Genomic DNA, 22998 nt, shown 5'->3' with positions numbered 1-22998 from the left:
CCATTCAAGGCCTCTTAGCCATTTGCCCCAGCGTAAATATTTTTGAAAAAGGGTGTGTGGATTTATCGCACTGAAAACAGTAGATTTCTAGCACATTTCAGAAAAAAACTTTGGTCACGTGGGTGATTCCAAATTTTGCAGAATTCATTGAGAGTGCTGTTTGACAGATTTCTTGGATTTTTTCTATGAATAAAGAGAAATGTGAACATATCGGCATCGCGTTTTTTTTACATTGACGTTACGTTAGATTAAGCTTTACGCTACAGCTTATTGTTTGTATTATTGTAGTGTGGTGCGTGTGTGCGTGTGTTGTGGGTACTGCCGCGTCTCACTCTGTCATTTTTGGCCCAGTTTACCTATACATATGTACACTGATATTATGCAGCTTATTCAAGACCACGGCACCTTAGTTTATCAACTGCATAGGTGCAGGTATAACAAGTGCGGTAATGACACCGATATTTTCCTTTTTCCCTCTCAGCCACAGGAAATAAGGTTCACGCATGCTTCTCCTTTAGAATAGTGGAGGCTTGGGCCAGTTAGTGGTGCATATTTGGTGAAATGAAGTGCTATGAACAGCACAACAAAATAAGAGGCACATAGGAGGAAGCGTTTAGTCCTCTTGGTCTCTTATTTTGTTGTCCCGTTAATTGCACTTCATTTGATCAAAATGCTTCTTCCTATAAACTGCCATTGTTTCAAGGGTGTTTTTATGTGTTACGCCTCAGTCGCACGGGTGTAGGTTGTTCTAACATTCATAGTTTAGGGCTGTTCATGAACACCTATGAAGTAGAGTGTGACTTTCTTACAACTTACGTTTCAAGGGCTATTTCTGCCCTGCCGTGGTGGTCTAGAGGCTAAGGTAGTCGGCTGCTGACCCGCAGGTCGCGGGATTGAATCGCGGCTGCCGCGGCTGCATTTCTGATTGAGGCGGAAATGTTGTAGGCCCCTGTGCTCAGATTTGGGTGCACGGTAAAGAACCCCAGGTGGTCAAAATTTCCGGAGCCCTGGACTATGGCGTCTCTCATAATCATATGGTAGTTTTGGTACGTTACACCGCACGTATCAATCAATCAATCAATTAATCAATCAATCAAACGATCAATCAAGCAATCAGGAGTGTTTCTAAACACCCTAAAATAGTATTCTCCACGGGATAAAAAAAATACACTCTTAAGTGTGTAAAATTGTTTAAAGCGTACACTAAAACGATAGCCTTCTATTGCTCACGAGTTGAAAAAAAATGAAAAATGAGGGGGGTGGGCACGTTCACCAAAATTTTCCCATCATACATGTGTCATAACAGGAATTGCAGGAAGGTTGACTGTTTTCAGCTCACCGGTATCAGATACATATACCGCAGATTACGCTGAGAGCTGATATGTGCTGGCTTAGGCACTCGGCTGCTGACCCACAGGTCGTGGGATTGAATCCCGGCCACGGCGGCTCCATTTTTGATGGAGGTGAAAATGTTGTAGGCCCGTGTGCCCAAATTCGGGTGCGCGTTAAAGAACCCCAGGTGGTCGGAATCTCTGGAACCCTCCACTACGGCGTTACTCATAATCTCATATGCGACTTTTGGGACGTTGAACCCCACATATCAATCAATGATATGCGCAGTGGTGTAGGGGGGGGGGGTTGCATAATAACAAGCACCGCGGCGCTCTTCTGAAAAAAAAAACCCCAAATGAAACGTCAAGAAGAACCAGAAAGCAGCAAGACTCCAAAATGACAATTTTAAGTGCATGCATTTTTACTCTCATCCCAGTAAAATAACATTGGGCTATGCAGCCCTTTCTTGTATTTCGCTTTGCTATAAAAGCATCGTTTACGCCGCTCTATCTCAACTTCCGCTCCACGAAGCATGGTCCACCAAGCCAGGGTGACACGTGCGAACGACATCTAAAGCATGTAAAGCCCATGTCCATGGTTTCCTCATATTCCGTAACGCAGGGACGTCTTCGCGATCAATAAACTTTCGCACAATCAATAGCTATGAATATAGTTTGGATTGACGGAGTGAAGACTAGAAAGCGGGAGGAGAGAGCTCATAGAATAAGGCGTAGCGTAGTGCTGGCAAGGGTACACCGGTACGGGGGTGGCTTCAACAATTGAACCATTGTGCGGAAATGCAACGGGTGAAATTGCTACAGCCAGCGAAGCGAGAACTGGCGTGACTTGGCTTTCAGGACGCCGGACGAGAGGTCACCGTTCTCGCCTTCAGATTACTGCGCTCCTCGATGTGCGCCCACTCCTACTTCCATTCGTGTACAACTCTTGAATCTTACAACTGGGCTGAGGGGCAGAACACCAGTGTACTGCAATTGAACTGCTCTTACGTCAAGAATCAATCATTTGTACAATGCGATAATTACACGGCAGTTTCAGATGGACAATGAGTGTAAGAACTGTAATTAAAATATGCGCGTGCAAGCGTTGCACTGACGCACAGGAAAAAAAACAAAAAGAAAATGCGGAAGATGCCTAAACAATGAGGGGGGCCTGGTAAATCGCTCGCACACATGTAAGCGGCGGCGGGTTTCCAAACTTTCTTCGTAATAAGTGTCATGGGAGTACGCAGAGGGCCGAATCCAAGCGAGAGACAGAAGCCAGCCTTTCTGGTAGGCTCACGGCTAATGACCAGGGCTGGAACATAACTGGTCAACACAATAGCCTCTGGTATCTGCGTAGCGGGCAATGCTTTCGTATATATGTATGCGGTAATATTTATTACGACTGCTGGGCTGGCGGTGAGTTGTTTGCTCATTTTGGATTGACTACGGTACCACACCAAAACAAAAAAGTAAGACAGAAAAACAAATGAGCGGTACAGGTGCTGCTCGCTAATAAGTGACGAGTAGCGCTTACATAAGCACATTTATCAAATATCTTTAGGAAGTGAAAAAATAAGTGGGGAATATTTAAAGTATTACGGTTGATCCCTCTTTCTAGGTATCAGTATAACAAGAAAGTGAAATGTGCCTTCACATAAACTGTGAGCGTTTATTGTACATTGCCTTTTTACAAGGGCAAAGGAAACAATGCCACAGCAGCAGGGAAGAACGGCAAGCAGCTGGAAACTTGCAGCGCGCTGCTCAAGCAGAAAGCACGCATCAAAGGAGCATACACAGAACGAGCGAGGACTAACAACTGTCACAGCTTGACATCTAAAGAGCGCTGTTCAAACAGAAAGACGCACGAAAGGAACGCACAATTATACAAACTATTCTTTCTTCGTGTGTGACCAGCGTGCTCTTTTAGTAAACGCGGCCGCGGCAGCGTGAAAAGTTACCTTCGTGCTCTGCCGTATCACGAGCGTGCTAAGCGCACGCAGGAGAGCCATAGTTCTGTGGAGGCAGCGCTAACCAAAACATGATAGGTGAGTGCTTCAGGAGCGAGCCCAACTTGAGTCCGTCACGCTATCTCGCTAATGATGACCAAAACCCGCTGAAGTTATGAAGCTACGAGGACCTCCAAATGCTGTCTGGTGTATATAAAAGGCTTGCCGTTGTCAATAGTGACGACGTATGCTTCGTGGCCTAACGTTGAACAATACGCGTTGCAGATTGAGTGGTCGCTGGTTCCGTGCCCTTTGACAAATATTACGTCTCCGCTTTATTAGAAATTCCCTAATATCTGTTTGACAAAATCATATCTATGACGGAAATGCGTCAGCGGAGTCGTGGTTGACCCTGGCATAAAACACTTTCATGCTAAAACAAAACAAAGTAACCGTCTTTACGCGCCTATATATGCCCCGCGTCTTAATATCAAAAGTCGCTATTCGTGACCGGAAGTCACCGGCATGGTATGCGTGTGGACATTTCCGGTTTCGCAGTGCCATTCTTTTACCGCAAGTTCGCGGTGATAGAGTGTAATGTGACTATAAGAATGTGCTCGTGAGCTCTGCATCATGAACGCATCGCAATGCATTACAGAGCGATCCATTCGGCTTTGCGTAATTGAATCCCATTGTAAACGCAGTCTGTATGCATGAAAGCACACGCTAAAACATGAAAGTAAAGAAACTTAGCGTAAAAATGTATCAATTATATAGCACTTAGTAAGAAACAGCTCTCGAAAGTCCGTGATATTGAACCATTATTTACCGGTGACTGCCTGTCATAATCAAGAAATCTGCAAGTGCACGCACGACCATACTTTCAATGGGTGGCTATACAGCGTTGAGCTTCTCCTGCTAACATGAAGGATGATAATATTTTGACATTATCACCAAGACAGAGTGAAGTCTTGAAGGGTTGTTTTTAGATCCTGTTTAAGGTTGCTTCAGTTTCAATATTTGTGCTGTCATGGTGGCCAATTTCATCTAGCGGCACTCACCTTTGAGGTGTCATTGGGATTAACCATGTGATGTCTGCCGCCCTTCACACAGGTTGTCGTGACACCGTCTGTGGAGCACTGTAGATGATGTCTCCAATTTTCCTGCGAGACAACCAGACAAAAAATAGGGAGATCATAAAGAATACGTAAAGTTTCCGGCCAAGTGGTCCTACAGACGCACCACGACCAAACGTTGACAGGCAAGCAGTGAGGATTAAGTACTTGGAGATTGTTATGTATATCTTACTCGATATTTTCACTTTATTCTAGACCCACCGCAGTAGCTGAGTATTTATGAGCGCACAATTTAATTGGAAGTGCACAGGCGTTTCTAAAAAAGTGTAGTGAGCTCAAATAAAATGGGTATGATGCTTTTGAAACAGCATTCTCCACTCGACATGTGAGCTGAGTCAATTAGGCAACTAATTTGTATGGTTGGTAGTTTCAATTAAAGAGAAAATTACTTTTAAGAGAAAAATTTATGGCTTCGAGCAAATTAGCAGCTTACAAAATATATCATATAAGAATCATATCGCATTCCACAATCATAACAAATTTTCTCTTTTTCATTATTAGCGTAGTCAAAATGAGCTAGAACAAACTTTTCTATCTCGAGAGGCAGAAAAATGGCTGTGAAAAGCGAAATTGCAACGCAAACACGTCTTACACAAAGCCACAAATAAAATATTATAGATTTCTAAATTTCCCGGCAATTAAAGCTTTTTATACTGTTGATGAAGCATTCATCCTCGTTCGGAGTTGGAACTTGGATCAACGTTTTTGGGACGTGGTCACTGTACCACTTAAGCCATTCAGGAGACCAGCAGTTAGCAGTACGCGGGCGAATTATTCAACAACTACAAGCAGATGAACACTAAACAAGGTAAACCAGTCGTGCGTAATCCGAAAATATGGAAGAAGGGTTCTCAAACGAAATATTGCCATTGAACTGTTGTTCTTACACCTTCCTGATTACTATAACACGGAATAAGATTTTAATGTTTCCCAAACTGAACACATGTGTGTGTAGGGAGGAGGTATTGTGTGCACTGTTGATTACCAGGCAAGAGACACCTTCCCCACTTCATTTAATTCTTTGTGGAAGGCGTGCTTCCTCATCATAAGCACAACTTTGCGAGTGCCTTATATTAGCATCCTCATATCGGCGTGTAAAACCTCATGATTTTACATTTCTGAACCTTATGTTATCGTTAGGTTGCTCCACCTTGTCTTTTTTAAGTTTATATGCCTGTTATTACGCACCGCATGTGCAGCAAAGTTGATAAAGTGATTTGAGCACTACAAAAAGGCCAGTAAAACATGGGGAAACGACCGCCTTTTCAAACAATAGCTCAGTGTGGCCTGTTGTTTTGCCATTGTTGCCCATGCTTTCGAACTGTGTTCACTCTGGTTACAGAAAAGCAACAAACGTTACTAATATTAGGTATTGACCCTAATGTGATCCTAACGATCCTATTGTGTAGAATGACCCGAGAAAGTGCTCCTCTCTTTTGCAATGTGCCGACATCCCGCTAATATGTTTGCCAGAAAGTGACTCTTTTAGAAGTGGCAGAGGAGAGGGTCAACTTCATATATTTCGGCATACCTGTGCACTTTCTACACTTTATCGGCCAGCTCAGCGGAAAAGCATACTCCTCTGTACAGTTCACTCCTTCTTTGAGATCACTCCTAATGCTAAGCTAACAAGTTAGAGTCCCGTTTTACTGAAAACTGTCCTTATACAATATTGTTATCTACTAGACCAAACAAACGTAGGAAAAAGAATGCCTCATTATATATTTCAATTGCCAGCACCAGCAAAATTATTGACGCGAAATAAGGCAGTGGTGTTTTTATCAATAAGCAAAACACTTTTGTACACTTATTTATGAAAACTCTAAACTTTAACAGATAAAGCGCACAAAATAGCAAGAAAACGAAATAAGCAGCCATAATTTTAGGCATGTTGTCCTGTTTTGCGTCCCTGTGACTGCTGTCGACTGCTGCTGTGACTGTTGTCGTCCCTGTGACTGCGTCCCTGCGACTGCTGTGACTGCTGTAAAAAATACTTTAAGCTAACTACAAGTTTCCCGGCCTTGTCGTGTCAATGAACAGCATGTTTTTTTTTCGAAAGACTTGGCAACTATGAATAAAACCCGCTACTAAAAACAATTCTAGGCAGAAATAAAGAGAAGAAACTAAGATGTATCGAACAATGACACAATGGTCATTCTGCAGAAACGCCAGACTGACCCATCCCCTTAGATCTAACATTAGGAACACGTTTTCATCACTTAGCGAAAGAATCATTGTGCGGATTGAAAGACGCACTAAATGAAAGCGAATCTCTGCGAACACGCACCGTTTATTTCGTGTTTTTGCGGCAGTCTCAATCTTGTGCTGCTTCTGCTAGATGCATTGGTGATACAGTCACGAATTGACAGGGACGACCACTGTTGCACTTTTACGCTGTGCAAATGCTTCAGTCTGTGTGTGGCATACAAGAAAGGTCATCTTGGTATAGCCGCGCACGAAAACAAAACCGCGGCAGGACCCTCCTGATTCTGTGAAAGCAGAGACCTGGCCTTTCCCTTCCCCTTGCACTTTTTGAAAAAAAAACACATCTGCTCACTGAGTGCCACATCCTCCCCGCTCCAATTCAAGCTTCGCATAATGGATATTTGCTCAGCGCTCGCTGCACAATGACGCAGCGGCTGTTGACGTGCAAGTTGTATAGCAGCCGCGTGTGTAAGGATGTTATCTTTAGACGTGCAGACGGCTCACCGTCCCTTGACTTTATTTTGTATAGTTCTTCATACCTGACATTATTCCAGGCTAACCACTTGCGTTAGACTCGTCTGGATATTTTGGTTTTTTTCTGCAAGCGGTGTAGAAGCAGGCGGGTGTCATTGGCCGGGCGTCCCGTAGAAGCCGGGCCTGAGTATTTTGCTGTTCTATGAACGGCTGGAGACATGGGCAATAGAATCAGCTTGGTCGAATGTCCTTACATAAGGAGCTAGATATAGCAAAGCAGATTGCAGATAAGTGGTTGTCGCTTTGGTGCGTCTACAGTACGGAGAGGTGATAACACTAATGTGAAGCGAAAGCGCCTGAAGCAAGACATTGACCTATCTTTCGTTTCTGCGTACGAAAATACGGAGAAATGAGACGAATAAAACTGAACTAAATCCTCATTGAATGATTTCCTGCATCGTATTATAAACCAGCTAGTGACATTGGTTGGCGTTCATGAACACATGCCTAATAGAGCGCTGTCCTCAGATAATTCTCTCCAAGAGTTAAGCTTGGCGGTAAACTTGAAAGCGAAGCACTGTAGTGACAAGATACTGCTAGTTTGTATAGACAGATTTTCAGTATATATGGAAGTAAATGTAAGTGAAGGAAGTTATGCGCTGACGTGAGCAAATTGAACATGTGTCACAAAACGGTTGCATAGACACAGCTGCTGCCTGTGTCGTAACATGTTAGAGCATAACACAAGTATCACTGATATAATAATAATAATAATAATAATAATAATAATAATAATAATAATAATAATAATAATAATAATAATAATAATAATAATAATAATAATAATAATAATAATAATAATAATAATAATAATAATAATAATAATAATAATATTATTATTATTATTATTATTATTATTATTATTATTATTATTATTACTATGTCGAAATTTATGTCCCAAAACCACGATACGATAATGAGACACTCCATACATAGTGGAGGTCTCCAGGAATTTTGACCATCTAGTGCTCTTTAACTTGCTTTTTGCCCAGCACGTGGCCCTCTACCATTCCGCCTACTTAGAAATGTGACCTCCACAACCGGGATCGAGGCCGCGGCCTTCGGGTGAGCGGCCGATCACCCTAACCGCTACTGCACGAAGTCGGACAGCCACCACTTGTATATATGAATTAGGCTTGAACCTTTTATACGACGAAGCGGAACTTATGCTCGCGTGTCTGGCCAGTGGTCTGGCGTAAAGTTTTCAAATTATTCAGCGTCTGTACAATGCCGGTGAAATTAGCGAAACGAGAATTTCAAAAATTAGCATCAGCACCGGCGCTTGTCCAAAGCTCGAGACTTCCTTCGCAGAGAGCGTGCGCTTTTGATGCCGGGGTAGTCAACGTGGCACTTTAGCAGAATAGATGTGCAGGTCGTGTATTCGCGAGAACAGCTCTTATTCTCGCTATATTTGCGCGAAAAAACTAGAAAGATGAATCGAGGCAATAGCTTGGCCTAACAACTCGGAAGACTGCAGGCTAATGGCAAAGTGCACTTTATAAGGCCTGTTTTCTCGATTAAGGCCCATGGTTGACAATAAGAATAAAAATAATCGAATCATCACCACCTCCATTTTGATGTAACTAATTCTGTGGAAAGTAAAATAGAGCTTCAAAAACAGTTATTGGACCAACAATAAACAAAATACTTTGCAAGTTTATTTGCAAAAAACAAATATTTACTCTAAATAAAATATACATTAAGATATAAATTATGTTAATATGAGCGGTTTTGTTGAATGTGTACTATGTTTGCTCGCAGAATACCTGTGCTTACTAGGCTAACTCTATGCTACTGATGCATAGAGACCCCTAAATAACTGACTCGCGTACTATTCAACTGTTGTGTTTAGCTATTCAGCACACATTTCAGCAAAAAAGTTCTTACGTTAGTAATGTTCGTCAGTTAGTGAGGGGATATTTCAGTTGATCATACTGTTTGAGCAATGATAAGTGAATGCAGTCAGCTAGTTACAATGAATTTATTCTATCAAAATGACATGCGACTTTGTGCTCCCATTATGTGAGAAATTCTTAGACCATAATGCACGAATGAACGTTAATAGCCTAGTAAAGGTAAGGGGTTAGTAACACCAATTTATGCTCCATACACATATTACAAATATCCAGCGTATACATAGTAACATGGTGATTTGTTTAAATGCATGCCTATATCTGAATTATGTGGTTTTGCGGGCCAAAACAGCGATATTATTAGGGTGCGCATCGTAACATAGGAGCCCGAATTGATTCTGATCACTTGGAGTTTCTTAGCGTGCATCTACAATATAAGTTGGTGGGTTGGCGGCTGTTAATTCATTTCGCCTGTATCGAAATGCCGCCGTTGTGGCCCAGAATCCAGTACCCATCGTCAATATTTGCCACTCCCACCAAATGGGCGCTGAGATATATCATGGCGAGTGGCAGAACAATAAAGCCAGCTGTTGGGCGAGTTGGTTAAAAATGGTTCCGCAGAAACTACACAAGCACACAGAAGAGGGATAAAGACTAGCAAAAACTTTCATCTCAGTTAAAAGTTAGCACACGTACGTGTCCATCTTTTTCTTCAGAAAGGGGAAACTTTCGGGATATATATTTGTGTTCCACATAAGCTTAACTGATAAGATTTCCGTAATATACTTTTTCAGAAATATCTATATTTATATTGCAAACTATTTAACTGCAGCAATAATGCTTCGTTTTGTTTTTGTCAACAAACGCTTGAAGTCCATATCACGCAACACGTGCTGATCTCGAAATTCTAGATGATTCAGCACGACTTCCTTCTGTAATACATACATAACGCTACTTTATTGAACTTCGATACTTTCAGTAAAGCAAACACAAAGTAGCTCGAGTGTTGGTTCTTTCTTAACTTTCTGGCAACTCTAATTCAACGTGTCTTTTTTTCCAAAACTTACCTGATTAACGGAATTGACACCATCTGTAGCATGAATGTGGTTATATCCTGAAAGCAGTTGGCCTAATGTCTAAGACAATGAGCACTGATTACTTTCGTTTTAGCGTAAAAGCTTTCGCACACTTTTCACATCACATCCAAGCTGGTTTTAGGAGATGAGTCAGAAAAGTTTGAACAAAATGATCGTAACGTTTCCGGCATATTTTTTTTCCCGATTGTCAGTGCTTTTGCAAGGATTTTGTCACAATGTGCACAGGCCCTGACACGTGAAACATGGCTTTATACCCTTGACAGACGCAGTGCAAATGCAACAGCAAACGTTTATTACCGTGACACGTTTGTCACCAGAACCTTCGTCTTAATTTTGATCGCCACGATTGTATCACTCTCCAGGGCACTGCACATTGATTGCAGCTTGCCAGCCTTTTTCATCGTTTCTGAAATACCTAAGAAAACTGCACCCAGCGCTAGCCGGAGACAAATGAGGGATAGAGAAAACAAGAAAAGCTAAAGTAAGCCGAATTCGTTTCTTTTGTTTGTCGATTTATTTCGTTGTTTTTAACTTCATTTAGCTCTTTGACAGGTAATGTCTAGGTGTCTTAGATGAAGAAAAAGTGTATACTGATAGTCGCTGATTTGTGCGTCTGTACCAAATAGATTTCGGGGCGAGGCATGTCGGTAGGTCTCCGGAAAGCATAATGTGGAAAGAGCCTGTCTAAAGAAAGGGCAGCCTAAGGGTGCTTCGGGGATGTACTTATTACACCTAAGCAAGCAGCCGATGTACTCGGCGCTTTATGACGCGAACTGCCCATAGCAACGTGCTGGAATGACTTACATGACTTCACGCCATGTGCAGCCCACGTAACGCACGCGAAGGGAGCGGCGCATAGCGTCGTTCATCCCAGAAAGGCCGGCGATGTCGCTAAAAGGGAGCCGTCAGGTTCCGTAGATTCAGCAAGGTCTGTTTGAGAACGCCAGGCCATTCTCAGAGTGCCCTCAGTTTTGGACCTGCAGTATAGAAAATTGGGCTGAGATGAGGAGGGGGCAAAGTGAACGAACTGGCACGCTAGGTATAAGCAGTGTAAGAAGCGCGCTTTCTTTCTTTCTTTCTTTGTTTGTTTGTTTCTTTCTTTCTTTCTTTTTTTCTTTCTTTCTTTCTTTCTTTGCCATGCGTCTCATTTTAAGTAGGGACTTCACTCTAGACTTTATATTTAAAAGTCAATTTCCGGTCACTGGCCAAAACCCAGTTTCCGGTCACCGAACTGCTTTGCATCTCAATTTTGGTGTGCACAGAAAGCAGTGGAATTGTCGGCAATTCAAATTCCGCCATACTGGTGTACACCTCATAGTCTCTATTGTTTCTGTTCTCTTGTTCAGGCTACTGCCTGTATTGGTATAGATGTAAAGTAGGAAACAATGATGGAATGCAAGGTAGGAGAAAACAGATGGTATAGAAACAGTCAAGATGCCCTGGAGATAGTATTTAACTAACAAAAAAGGGCCACTTTCCCAAATAGTCATGTTAGTGTTATGCGTAATATGCGATTGTTGTGTGTATTATGCGTTATGTGTATTATGCGAGTGTTATGTGTATTGAAAGCGCATAAAAGTGAAACGCAGAAAGGCACGGCAGCCTGAAATTTATGTTCCGAGTATGCGTGCATTGGTGCACAGATACACTGTTCCCTAGTGCAGAAAAGACAATTATTTTCATGTATACTATATATCTATGGAAATCAACTACTTTGATTTCTGTCAACTACGCTTCTTCCTCCCGGGGTCAGCGAACACTGTCCGATATACCTAACTGCAATTGTTGTGTAGTAAACAACCTGTATTTTCAAGTATTGGAGCACTGTGATTCACTATTTATGTACATTGACTAATCAAACAAAACTGTCAATACCTTAATTTACGTGTACCAAGCATTGCCCTGCTTTTCCCGATAATTTTATCACAATCATCCATGCGACAATGCCCGACTGCACCCCACCCCTCTCTTCCCTTTCGTGAAGTGATAACAAAGTGTTTCCTTCGCACTTGATGTAGGGAGCAGGGGTTTCTTGTTTAAGGTCAGTGAGACAAAACACTCACACAGGCTCCCAATCCAGCCACTAGGATTTACGACAGCTTAACTTCTACATAAATAATTCGTGTTATCTCATTCCATAAGTCGTTAAGCCAAGATTGCGGATTGAATTCTGTAAGCATTGGTATAGTGCTTTCATGGAGGCTGATCTCAAAAAAGGGGAAAATTTATAAAAAAAATCTCGTGTGCTTATAGATAGAAGTACATGTTAAGGTACGAAAGGTTAAAATTTTCTACACTGTACTAACTAGCCACGATGACCCAACATTGACGGTGCTGTACTGCTGACACAAAGGTCACTGGAATGAATCTAGGCTGTGGTTGCCGCATTTCAGCGAACGCAAAATAGTAAAGGCCTGTGTTCTTAGCCTAAACTACGTGTAATAAACTCCAAGTGCTCAAAATTGCTTCAGCCTTCTACTGCGGCCTCACTCATAAACACATGGACGTTTCGGTACATAAAACCCAGCATTTTTTGTGTTATACTATACATTGCTATACTGCGGTATACACGGTAGGTGTGCAACATTCTAGATTTTTTGTTTTCGTTCCATTCTTTTCTTCTAAAAGCCCAATTGCACGAGAAAAAACCAATGGTACAATGACGTAAAACTTGAGTTCCAACACGCTGGCTGTAGTTAAAGTGACCGCTAGCTTGAAGAATGACACCGACATACGTTATATTTAGTGCTATCTTGGAAGGTTTATTTTAACTTTTTTGATGTAGACGCCACTTTGCGGTGTTGGTTCCATTTTGACCCTAGTAAGCATGTTTTCAACTTATATTGAGCATAACTGTGCATATTTTGTTGCCTTTTAATAAAAAGAATTTATTACTCTGCACAATATTGCAGCTTGCGTTCCACAGATACATCGTATATGTTAGCGTAAAAAGTTGTCGTCATTATTTAGGGCATTTAATACGAGTGCTATGTTATTATCTGCGCATCGCGTTCATGTTTAGTGACAATAAGCGCAGCCTAATATTGTCTTGCTGAGAGAATGATAGACAGCCACACCGACTCACCTAAGTTTTAAAGCCAGCCGCTTCATTGCTCAAAGAAGTGTGGGCAAACGTCTTTGTAATGTCTAGAGGGCCCAGATACGCACAGCCTGCAGCGGCATAAGCATGACCAGCTGTTCTTTGAGTACTCCATTGATTTTCCTGAAAATAATAAAGCAACTAATCATCAGGTACACGATTTAACAGTATTTCAGATTCTGCTCAAATAGAGAACTTTCTAAAACAAACTATTATGATATAAACTTGATTATGGTTGACGTATCGGCTTATATTTGCTGCATGCCCCTAGCGTGCCGCATGTTCGTTTAGCGATCTGCTGTGTCAGGTGTGACACAAGTTTAAGTCAGTAGATTTGTCGATACATTGAGGGATGTTCACGTGAGTCAGTCAAGCTACTGAAAACCAAATCGTGGTGACCAGGCTGGTGAAAAAAAAATCATGTCTGATCCCTCTTGCTATATAACATGACAGAAAAACTTGTGTTCACTGAGGTAGATAGTCCTTTATTTTGCCTTGTTTCAACACAAGGCAAAAGGAGTGGATGTTGCAGAAACCATATGTGATGTCCTGTGTGGCAAGCTTATTGACATTTGCAGCACGCTATATTCAAGCAGAAAGGATGCACGAAAAGAACACAGACAGGACGAGCGTGGACTAACACTTGTCACATCTCTACAATTAAAGCTCTCCGTTCAAGCGCAAAGAAGGGAGCACGGAACAAATTGACAAGTAAACACAGGACGAACGCAAACTACCACAATAGTTACTTTTGCGTGAACAATGTGATGCTTTTCAAAAACGAGGCTGCAGGAGCGAGCAAACGGACCTTGGTGTTCTCTGTAACTTCAACGCACACTTGCGTAAAAGCCTCAGACGTAAAAACCTCCCCAGTCACTAGATAAGCGCGGGCAGACGTGTGACCACGTCTTCTTGAAGCGCCCGCGCATTGCAGCGCGTGGGGCGACGACCCTCCGAACTATTCGCGCCATCTCGCCAGTGATGATAAGAGCACGGTGATGGCGTCGAATCATGTACCACCACCGGTAAACGGTATGCATAAATGGCTCACCGTTAGCAAGCTCCAGGACGGATGCTTTGGGGTCCAAGTCGGTTGCCACCGCATGCCATGGAGGAAGGGGGTGTAAATCTGACTCTTGGCGATGCAATATTTTTTTCCGTTTTTTCTTTGGCATCTCTTAGTATATAGTTTACATCATCATATCTATCATGGAAATACACATGTGAAGCTCTGTGGACCCAGTCATGAAACACTTTCGTCCTAAAAAAAGTTAGGTGCACCAGTTTATATTTATAATGAACGCAATGTCCCAGTCAATTGAACCTTATGATAGCTGAGGTTTATGCCTACTCAGTGCATATTGATGGGGCGTTGATTGTTTTATGAATCGCCCCGCCACGGTGGTCTAGTGGCTAAGGTACTCGGCTGCTGACCCGCAGGTCACGGGTCGAATCCCGGCTGCGGTGGCTGCATTTAAGATGGCGGTGGAAATGTTGTATGCCCGTGTGCTCAGATTTGGGCGCACCTTAAAAAAAAAACCAGGTGGTCGAAATTTCTGAATTCCTCCACTACGGCGTCTCTCATAATCATATGGTAGTTTTGGGACGTTAACTCCCACATAACAATCAATTGTTTTATGGATCAATCAAACAGTTCAAATTTTCGCTGAGCTAAAATAAAATACTGATAAATCTGGACAAAGACCTTATATAAATCAAACATGTAAAACTGCGTCGACAGGTTCATGTGGTATTATATTGTCTGACTAAAGCAAGGATTCAAGCCATAACAATATGACGCCTCTTTTCGTCAAGACACAAACGATGAAGAAGGAAAAAAAACGAGCGGAAAAAACCAAGAAAAATTGAAAAACCCTGTCTACGATTTATACATACTGAAACAAGAGAGCAATTTGCTCAAGTGCAGTTTCGTTATAACGTACGACAAAAAAAAAAACTTTGCACTCGACAGTGGCTTCGGTGCCTGATTCGACAACGGCGGCGGCTCCATGGCAGCGATGGCAAGCTTGTGGCACCGAGGAGGAGACGAGTCTGCCCAGCACGTCGCAGTTGGAGACACATTGTGACAGCGAGCAGGCGCCCTCCATGGGAGAGCAGGAAGATCTGCTCATGCTTCTGCTCATGCAAGTACCAAGGTGGCTTGCGTCCCTGACAACAGCGATCGTTCCCACCTATTTGTTTGTTTTGTTTCTTCTATTCTATGGCACATACTCACTCTGGGGGATGGGCCGAGAAAGCGTAACGTAACCTTTCAATTAGAACTGTACTACTATTTATAATAACCATAAAAAAAACACAAATAACAAATAATAATCTTAAAACTCAAAGAGAGAGAGAGAGAGAGAGAGAGAGAGAGAGAGAGAGGAGAGAGAAAAACGAAAGAACCGCAGAAAGTCAAATTCAGAAATTTTCATCTGAGCAGACAGCAGTGTCAACTTGACCCAACAATTTAGAATATATGAGGTAAAAAACTTCTTATGTTCTTAAAACAGTATTTAATACAGATGAGATTTCAAGCGGAATGCGTTTAGTGGATTGATAAAAACGCATACCGCATTATATGCGTTACTGGCGCAATGTCGCGAAACAGAGGCACTGATCTTGAGCTCATGTTTTCACCATTAAACCTATACTAAACTTTGAAAATGGAATTTATAGACGCCTCTTAAAAGTAGTACCGGCGATAATATAGAAACACAAAGTTCAATAGTTTTTATTTCTTCTCAGATTGCACGGAGAGGCGATATCACCCGACTAGCTCTGTGTAAATATACACTTGGCGGAGTAACATGGCATGAAAATTTAGTAGTGATAAGTTCAAACTTTCTGGACTGACTTCACTGAGGTTTCCCTAAAAAAATATGAGATGGCGATCTTCTGTCCATTTTGTTGTTTTCATCATGTCTGTACAAATTGCCAATTTTGTATATCTCATCGTCGTTATGTATTCTGCTTCTGGAAGTATAAAAATTATTAGAACATCAAGGCATACTAATCGTGCAAGGGGAGCTGATTTTATCTTAATGCGTAGTGACCTGGAACGCACAGTAACTTTAGGATCTTCAGCTGGGGTGGTATTAATTTGCGGAATGTCAGAGTTTGAGTGTTCTGTGACGCTGTAACAGCCGTACACACTGAAAGAGAATTTTTTATGATCATTCCTCTGTTTTCTTCAAGTGGAGTTTTCCGAGTGCGAAAATGACTGTCACGACCTAAGCTTTAGTAACTGGATTGAAATGAGGCAGCCTCACTGAAAATTACTAGACAAGCAAATCAGAGGCATTTTCTACACCTGCATTTTCTTTATTCATAGAAGCATCTGTGGATATTACATTCTTTCTTTCTGCATGAACTAAACTTGTTTTGTTCTGTTATTTAGAAATTTGAGAGATGGGAACTTAAATTCTCTGCATAAAGTAGTTATTTTTTACTGTTATTTAAAAATCACAGGAAATAAAAATGACATTTCAAAGCTTTAGAATATTTTTTATTTATTAATTTGCAATACTGCCAGTCGCTACTGAGACCATAGCAGGTGCGCACTCTTTACAGATCCTATTACTGCTCATCTTAGTAAAAAAACTGTAATACAGAACATAAAAGCAACATCAGCCTGGCACTTTTTACATTAGCAATATATACACAACATAATAAACAAAATACAAGTACATGCGAAAATAGCAATTTTAACAATAAGGCCACTTACAAGGCTGTTTACAGAATATACAAGTAGTACATACTGGTATCATTACCATTGTCACGGGGTATTTAGAGAAGCTCAGAATTGTTTTCAATTTCTAACTCAAACTGAGACAGTGACACAGTGTAGGTGATGTGAGGGGCCAACAAGTTCCATTAGCGAATGGCAACCAGAAAAAGAAGAATATTTAAACACATCAGTGTTGTATTTGTATTGTACTAATGTGTGTGTATGTTTGTGTCTTTTGGCTTCTGTTTGTAAGTAAGACTTGTAATTTTAAATATCTCTAATAAAATAAGTGTGCAGCAGTTGATAAAGAAAATTTTTAGACGAGCCTGTTTTGCTCGTACTTCTAGCGTACGGAGTGCGGAAATAGTTAGCAGACTAGTGGATGATAGTGGGCAACAAATAATGTGTTATCACTGCCTAAATGTAGCCATTATCATTGTAACCAATGTGAATAGTGCTCGTTGATGCATTGAATAATACTGGACATAAGACTGCTCCTTGGGGAATTCAGCGTTTTTGCTTGAATTTAGATGAGGAACAGCCAATCTTAACGCAATAAAATTTTCTTGAGTTAAAATTTTTGCTTTCCGCTCAACAATATATTCTATCATAATGTACCTATTCAAGCCATTAGTTTCAAATGAAATTCTAATGTCCCCATATTTACTTTCTATATTTTATTGACGAAAAATCATCTGGGGTTTGAAAAAGTCCGATCGACCAAGGAATAAAATGTCTGGGTAAGGTAAAAGACATATTCAGATGTTCTGGCTGGTAAGCTATAAAGTTTTAAAAATATTTGTGTTGTTATAATTTTGAATATTCAAAGTAGTGTAGGCAGACATGCTTCCTGATACGGTACATTGATAGGCACAAACCCGGGGAGCCCCAGAAACGTTCGCATCCCTCGTCGCTTCAAGATAAACAGAATTTTTTTATAAAGAGGGCCCCCTGCGAACAATATGCATCTGATTTACAATATAGGGCGCACATACATTTTGCACAACAATACAATGGTGCGTCTTCGTAACCCGAATTTACTGTTACACAGCCTGCACAATAAGCCTGAAGCCTCTTGTGCTTTCGAAGCTATATGCTATGTGTGGGCTCAGTTAAACTCTTCACTTTAAATGATGCGCATATATATTTAACATTATTTACTTGTTTAATAGGCTCCCGTTTACATCCTGCTAAAATTGAAATTGAATTTACAAGAGGAACATCCAGAACTCAATTTTACTGATGGGTAACGACAATGCAACCGACTGCAGTGAAATTTCTGGCATAGTAATGTATTTATGAAATTTTTCTTCTCGTGTGCAAATGTCACTGCCAGCAACGAAAAATTTGATATCACTGCATAAATGTAGCTATTATCATCGTAATCAGTGTGAATAGTGCTCGTTGATGCATTGAATAATACTGGACCTAGGACTGCTCCAAGGGGACCTCCACGCTTTTGCTTGAATTTAGCTGAGGAACAGCCAATTTAACGCAATAAAATTTTCTTGAGTTTAAATTTGTGCTTTCCACTCAACAATATATAGTGTAAAATTTAATCTCTGTAGAGTACATAATAAAACTGAGTGCTCGAAACTATCATATGCTTTAACTATCAAGTGGTACTAACGGAGAGTATTATTTTCTTTTTCGAACAACCTGTATTCATCTCTCTAAGTCAGCATGAGTGCACCAAATGGAGCGATCACCACAAAAAGAAAAGTTTTTAATTATATCTCTTTCAAAGCTGCCTCTCATCTTCGGGGTTATTTTGCAAATAATCACTCCAACAAGAACTATAAGGTGCCCTTTTTGTTGATTCATTACTAAATTCCGCTTTTTTGTAAGCTCTTTTCAGAATTGCATATATCTTCATGACTACCTCTTTATGGCTGTCTAAGACTGCGAACGAAAAGCCAACGCTGACTTTAGAACATTTGAATTTTTTTGTATGTTTTGTGAAGACCCGTACATGAGAACATGATGGAATCGTCGGGCAAAAAAATCTCAAAACTCATTAGTAAGTGGTCACTGTTTTTGGCACGGTCCAGCACTGCCCAAGAAGAAGTAGCAACAACCGAACTTGAAACTTAGGTCTAAAGGCTATGTGGATGGATTGCGCAAAAATGTAGGACTTCTGACAATGAGGCACTTTGTACTGTTGTATATTGCCACTCCCACAAGCGCTTTTCACACTGATCAGTCCTACAAACTCAGCACGTGTGATTTGAGTTCAAATTTCTGACTATTTCTTTCTTTCAACATAACTCTATGGTTGTATTCAAGCGTCGTGTGTCGTGTACCCTCTCAGGTATATAAAAGATAACTGAGGTGAAAGGAAGAGAGTTTAGTGAAGTAATGACTACTGCAAAGATTTTGCATTCTGATGACATATTTATAAAAAATTTTGGCTTTCATACTACTCTTGCTAGTAATAAAGACTGCTAAACCCCCATTCTCGATGGATGGTCTAGTCGAAAACATTGGTAGCTTTAGAATGAATCAATTTATGCACACATAGCCATGTCTCTTCTGATGCATATTATCTCGGGCGAATTGATAGGTCAAATTAAATAACTCTGTTGTCGCAATATGAATACGTCGACAGTTTCGATGGAAAATCTTGAGCGATCCTATTCATTCACGGCCTTATCTGAAATGCTCTCTTCCAAAAAATCTCTGTTTGAGAAGCTGTTCTTGTCCTTCAGATACTTTTTTCTTTGACTGTTTTGGTGAGCTGGCTTTTTTTGACAGAGATGATTTAGTTCGCTTCTGTTATCTATGGTCCAAATTAATGTCGCCTGAATCCTGCGTTTCTGCATTTTGCTCACTTTGGTTCTGGTGCCTACTAGAAAGGGCCCTGCAAACTGCGAATTCACCATCATGGTTTCAAATTTGGCATCATTCAATCGTCTTGGATGCTTACCATTTTGTGAAGCTATGCCTGACTCTCACGTGTTAAGAATATATGAGTGCTCTGGTTAGTTAGAATATGTGACAAGGAATGCCAAACGTTTGCAGCCAAGTGGTATATAGGCTTTTCTATTGCTTTTTCGTCCTCATATGTGATAGAGAAAATGACGCTTTTATTGCAGTGTTATGACGAGCTGCCACATTGGCGTACTCCTGAGATCTGGCCTGTATTTCGGTCATGACCTATATTCGGGAACCCCACCTACGACCTACAACTTCCATAATTTGTATTTCTGATGCCTTTGATGAGCGATTAGGAATATCTGCACTGTGCGATTCATAGCGATGGCAACATTTTTTTTCTTCGCTTTGGCAGTCTTTTGAGTTACCATTGCCACCACAAAGTTGGCATCTGAGAGATGAGTTTCATCCTTTCAAAGTGAGACCATATCGCCAGCGATTAGCACACCAGAGGGGTTGCGGTGATAGTGGTTCAACTCTGTAGTGGCCATGCCTTGATATCGTTTAGGCGATTGACCCAGCAAAGGTTATGATAATGGACTTAGTTGGGACCTTATTTTATCTAGGATACTTCCGCACCTAAAACAGATTGCACCAGCCTCGTGAGTTATCTCTAATACTTCAGATGAAGTCATGTTAATACCGATACCAACAACAAGGCAATTTATGCGTGCTAGGCAAGGGGGACTAAATGCACTCACCGCATTGGTAGCGAACAAGAAGCACTTTAGTAGATCTTGGTTCCTGGTCTGGTCAGTCGAAAAGCAGGAAATATCACCTCTTATGCTCCACCTGAATCACTTTCATATTCTTCATTCGAATGGAGCCTTCTTAGCTTGGGGCAAGGTCCAAAGGAACTGCGGAGATGTAGTTCCGCAGAAACTGGTCCACTTGTATCTCCTGCGGGAGAAAAGAAGCAAACCAGATGAAAGCTTAGAGTCCATGCTGAAAAAATGGCACCTCTGTGCCCTTGCTAGTACAAAATGCGCTCGCTAATCAGTAATATCCGTGGCGGAACATCAAAGAAAAATAAAAAGCCGCAGCAACTACTCAGTCCTTGGCCGAAATTCTCGAACAAGTACAGCCCCGTTTCATCGTCTTCTTCCTCTTTGGCCTCATTTTCTTTACCTCATGAACAAGCTTTCTTGCTTACTCTCTAATACTAGCTTCTACTCACAATTGGGGGCTTGCCCAAAAAGCTAGCGGTAATATATATAAAAGACGGGGCAAGCGCAATATTGATGTGCTAAGAAATACCATGCCAAAGTTTTACCTATTATATAGATTTATCCACATTCTAGGCTGTTTTATTTTTTTTTCTCTCTTCCCGCTCAACCACAATTCGTGCGGTGGAGGCAGGGCAGAGAAGAGAAAATAGAGGAAGAGTCTTTCATCGCGACAGTAAAGATCTTTGTATTAATTAATAAATTTCTTTGAATGTATGTGTGTAATTCTCCAATAAATTTTCTGTCTTTTGTCTGCCACGCGCTCATTCTTACTCTCCACCAACTTCATCTTCTATTGTCCGACGCACGTGTCTATTCTACGGTCATATCTTAACATGTCCACAAAGTTATATACGCATAAAAATCGGATTATTGCTCTATTCTAAGAATAAATTCGTTTATGAAAATAATTGTATGCATTGCAATAAGCACCACACTTTCCTAGGCTATAGGTAATCTTTCTATTATACCTTCATTATTCCAAATCTTATCAGTAATTTTAAAACCACTCGAGTCTTTGTCGATACTCCATAGTGGGTATGCGCCACGATAAATAGGTGAACAACAACAACAGTAGTGATGTTGATGGCACCGCGCCTTGCGCCACTTAACGCCACAACATCGCCCAGTTAACACCATACTGTCGCATTGTACCCTCGTAGACTCACCAAACAAGAAGACCTAAAACGACGGTCAGCGTAGGGGCAAGAGAAGAATTTTCACCGGATTTAATTTGGCTACACAAGGGTACACCGGTTTGGATAACAATTTTCACTGTCTTAAATAAAACAGCAAAAGGACGCCAATATACGTAATGGGCATAAGTTGTGTCGTAGGGGGAAAATCCTCCATTTTTAACTTTCGTACTAGCTCTGGCTTAGTGTGCAGCAATGAGCTTGGGTGTCTCAACATTTATTGAATGGATCAACAACTGCATCATCGTAAACACAGACTAATACTGCCACCATGGCCATGACAAGAAAATACAATAATTTTACTCTGAATGCTTCTGTAGAGATTGATCGGTGCAATCCAATCGTAATCTACCACTGAGGCATGTTAGTGCCTATGGAGATTGATTATTGTTTTTTGGTTATTTCATATGCCTTCACTTGTTCAATATTTATATGGTAGTTTCCACACACATTATATGAAAATACTGTGACCAAAATCCCGTTCGTGCCCCGTCGCAGAAACGCATTGTAAATTTTTTGGAGCGCACATGACAACCTTCTTGAGCTTGCGCTGAAAGCTTCCACAGCAGTATGGATGTGGCAGGCTTCAGCTGAAGGTCATCAGAACACTGCACAGCCCTCAATCAAATTGAAAAAAAAATCTAAATGGTGAGTGGAGGCCAAAGAAAGATTTAGGCACAATATTAAAATAACGAAGGCAAATACTTGAATTCATTAGCGCTGGGTGTCTGGAGTTACGCAGGCTTGTGTCGTAACAACGTCGACACTTTCAACGGCGCCACTATTTTTTTAACCTCTAATCAATCTACATGCGTCTTGCGTTTGAAATAACCTACTTCACATTCATGCGACTATTGCCTTTTGCAGCTATTAACAACTGGTGTGGAAGTTATCATATTTTCCTGAAGATTAGGTTTTCAAGATGCTAGGATCAACAAAAAAGTGTAGAGGTATAGTCGATAAAGTTCTTTAAGGGCATAGAAAATCAGTTGAGAAGTGAGTGTGTTTTTCTTTTCTTTACTCCCTGCAGCGTTCTGCGCAAACTTTTGAGGATATTCTTTTTTCTAAAAAATGTTTATCCCGTGAAGACTCACCAAACTTGTGCCTGTGCTTAAACGATAGTCATTGTTTGTTCTTGACATAGTTCTGTCTCGTACGATCTGCATTAAAACGGGAGCATCCGCTGCAAAAATCCCCAAAACGTTTCA

General features: G+C 41.1%; 1 protein-coding gene and 1 long non-coding RNA gene across 2 annotated transcripts in view; one reads left to right on the top strand and one right to left on the bottom strand.

Moving 5' to 3' along the window:
- Positions 1-14501, bottom strand: part of LOC142776336 (uncharacterized) — a 65209-nt gene extending 50708 nt beyond the window's left edge. The window contains exons 1-4 of the long non-coding RNA XR_012887463.1: positions 14257-14501; positions 13191-13328; positions 10910-11082; positions 4342-4443 (exon numbers count right to left, since the gene is read on the bottom strand). This is a non-coding gene — a long non-coding RNA (uncharacterized LOC142776336). The remainder of the gene's footprint in view (positions 1-4341; positions 4444-10909; positions 11083-13190; positions 13329-14256) is intronic.
- Positions 1-22998, top strand: part of LOC119161154 (RYamide receptor) — a 425715-nt gene that overhangs the window by 174940 nt on the left and 227777 nt on the right. The gene's annotated exons all lie outside the window — the stretch shown is intronic.

Source organism: Rhipicephalus microplus, chromosome X (assembly GCF_043290135.1).
Source record: "Rhipicephalus microplus isolate Deutch F79 chromosome X, USDA_Rmic, whole genome shotgun sequence".
NCBI lineage: Eukaryota > Metazoa > Arthropoda > Arachnida > Ixodida > Ixodidae > Rhipicephalus > Rhipicephalus microplus.
Note: the sequence above shows the minus strand (reverse complement) of the source record. Positions and strands in the feature narration are given on the sequence as shown.